A 3,633-nucleotide genomic window follows, 5' to 3' on the forward strand; every position below is an offset into this window, starting at 1 on the left:
GTGTTTCGTTTGAAATTGCACTAGAGCCGCATAGAAGTAGATTTAGTTTTTTCGACGTTATTTTGTGTTGAAAAATAATGGAGTGTTATACTTTAGAGTACATTTTGCTCCCTGGATTGTTTCCTACAACCCTGCATAGTTCGTTTCCCTCATTAATCATAGCAAAAATAATTACATTTATTCCCTATTTCCTGACTTAAAATTGTTTGGTAAAATTAGAATATCTCATAATTTTAATAAATAACCAAACATTTAGTTGTGATTTCCACATTCTATTATACTAACGAAATTATTTAAATATTAATTAAGATTTGCAAACTAAATTAATGTTGAATATCAACTATTTTTGTCTTGTGTGTATGTGTTTAGCAGGAAATAATTAACAATAAATTAGAGGTTCTCGATTCCTCATTACGCGAATGTTGCTCAATGATTTTATTCAAACCTTCCCTGTGAACTTTTCCGATGTTTTTGAGTTTTCAGCATAAACAGATAGGTGTATGTAGGTACCTTTAATTTGATACTGTATAATTTTTGATTTGATATTTGTGATACAACATACAATGCCTGTGACTTTTGCAAACATTGCTTACCCATGTAGGTACCTATTCCTAAAATTGAACTCTAATTAAGACAAAAATGACTTACCCCATTAACTACAATACTTAACGCGGATGCGCGTTTAGCTCACTTACGTGGGGTGCAAACTTCCATCGCTGTACTACCTTTTTATTTTAAAACAAGGGAACTATATTTATGTACATAAAATTATGCATGCATCACTAATGTAAAGGCAATAAAATCCAAATAATTCACGTATTTCTTTCTAGTTCAAGAAACCTATTTTGCTTATGCAACCCTTCATACTAATTGTTAATTTTTCTTCCTGACAGTGCTATCCGCGTCATCTGTTCAATTGAGGAACAACCATACACGATCTAAAGTGAAATATCTATGTAAACATTATGTATATCTATGGTCGTGAACATCTCGTCAACATTTCTGGTTATTGTTATTTTCCAATTGTCAAGTTGTCATAGAGGTTAGAGGTTATTGTTTATCAAAAAGTATATTAAAATTGATTCCTTTTGTTTTATATTAGAAGTTGGTTATAGGAAAGGTAAGGATCTAATGTAAATATACCTTTTAAAGTTGAAAGTAATAATTTTTAGGGACTAATAAACGGTACTGTATTAAATGTCTATTTTTTTTTGTGAGACATGAATCTTTCTTGGAACTCGCAAAATTCGCCTGGATTTGTTTATTTCGATACCAGTACCAGCACAGATTTCATTCCATTTGATTCAACTTCAACTCCAACAAAGACATGTGAAAAATTGACAAATAATTCTCCATTTAATAAGGGAGAAAAACAGAGGTTTTATAATAATTATAACAGTAACAATAATTCTAGCAATTTGATTGGAAGTAACAAAAAAAATTCAAACATTTCATTTGATAATTCTTCGAGTCCCATTAGTTTTAACAGATCATGGAACAAAACCAAATGGAATAGTTTTGAGAACTATAAAAATGATTCATCTAATTATCCATATAATAGGAGGAATTATAAAGGAGGTAGTTACAATCAAAGATTGGTTAATAATTCGAAAGGAAATTGTTCTANATATAATAATAAATTTAATTTTTTGTGTGTATATATTTTTTATTTTTGTTAATTTTTTCAAAAACAACTGAATCAATTTCGATAAAATTTACAGGGGACTACCTCTGAAGTATGACCTACTAAACAAAAAAAGAATCATCAAAATCAATTCATAATTGGCGGAGTAATCGCGTAACAATCGTACAAAAAAACATACAGAGAACCTCCTCCTTGTTTGAAGTCGGTTAAAAAGAAGAAGATTAAACCTTCATACAAACTTCATTATACTAACGTAACAGAAATTAAAACAGTCTAAATCCTCCTTGTTATTCTACAAACAGCTATAAAGCCATAAACAAAAAAAAATAAGAAAACATCTCTAAATTAACTATTCTCCTTTAATACGTATTTCTTTCTTTTTAATATAGGTACCTTATTCAGTGTGATCAAACCATTCCCACTCTGTTATTCTTTCAACACATTCATCCCAATCCTTACTTTTCCAATACATGCATCAAATCTTCTTCTCTACTTACTCCAGATATTTTATATAACCTTTCATTTTTCATTACCTAATACACACATCCTGTACATTTATTTCTCATTCTAAACCTTGCTATCACATCCATCTTTTTTATTCCTTTTAAATACCCTGGCATACAATCTCCCTGCCAATTCTTCCACTTACAAGACTTTATGTACCTTGATTTATTAATATTCCTTACATCCTCACCTCTTATCATTTCATTACACAATCCTCACCATCTCACCTACACTCGTACCCATCCTTCCTGACACATTTAATTGTTCTTGATCCAATTTCAATTTCCATAATGATTCCTCTCTTTCTTTTTTATATCTATTTTTTGTACCTATTTCTAATATTATCCTCCACTAAATTTCCCTTCCTATATTCTTCTATAAGGTATTCTAACAACTCAGTCAACTTTCCACAGTTTATTTTTCTTCTAATAACATAATCTGATGTATTTTTATCTAATTTAAATACCTTGTTGTATACTTTTTGTATGTATTTTTCACTTAATTTTTCTTCCTGCACCCTCAAGGAAGAAAAATATAATAGTGTGCATTATATAAAGTCGTAGATATATGTTTGTGGAAGTTTGAACTGCAGAATTGTAGGTAAAATTAAGTAAACCTCTTGCTTCGCCCCAATGCTTACATATTAAAAAAAAATAAATTTGGCCAATTATGTTACACTTTAATTTAGGTACTTACTACTTTAAGTTATAAATGATGGAGCATAAAGGGGTCATAAAAAATACGTCTCTCAGAAATTCACCTTTTTCAATCCCTCCCCCTTCATGCTAAGTCCTACTTTCAGCAACTCCCTTAACAAATATTACGTCACAAAAACTGGCCAGCACCCCCTGTAAACGATTTATTGTGATTAAAAATAACAATGAGAATGATTTTTTATCGTAATGAAAACTTTTAAAAACTCTCAAGTTAAGAAAACACTTAAAATAAAATTGGTGAACTGCGAGTGTCACTTTTTCCTTAGACACCCCTTCCTCCTTGTCAAATGACGTCATTCACTCTGTTCAGAGACCGTTCTTCGTTTGCAGGCCATAAAATTCCTGCATATAATTTTTAGAATGTTTGCAAATTTACAAGGCGGTATGGTGTTTATTTGGTAATAGACCCTTGGATGCATCGATACAATGTTTAAATTGGTTTATAGAGGTAACGGTTGAAGAAGGATCCTTTACGATTCCAATTTAGTTTCAAGTTTATTATGGGGTGTTTTTTTATGAGCCTAACGGTTAAAAGTACCGTTTGTTGACTTCTTGATGTGCCGATCTTTTCTCAGATTATAAACTTCCCTCTTTCCAAAATTTTAAGTTGAAAGCCCGCCTTCTAAATTTACACCGAATTGGTTTGAAAGGATTAATCACCAATGGTGAAACTAGCCACACCCTTGGTGTTTTCCTCCTAGTTTTAAGTTAGATATAAGATGTGACCAAGGACTTCAAAAGAAGCACTTGAACTAAGTCAGCACAAAA

Source organism: Agrilus planipennis, unplaced genomic scaffold, assembly GCF_000699045.2.
Source record: "Agrilus planipennis isolate EAB-ADULT unplaced genomic scaffold, Apla_2.0 scaffold241, whole genome shotgun sequence".
Taxonomy (NCBI): Eukaryota; Metazoa; Arthropoda; class Insecta; order Coleoptera; family Buprestidae; genus Agrilus; species Agrilus planipennis.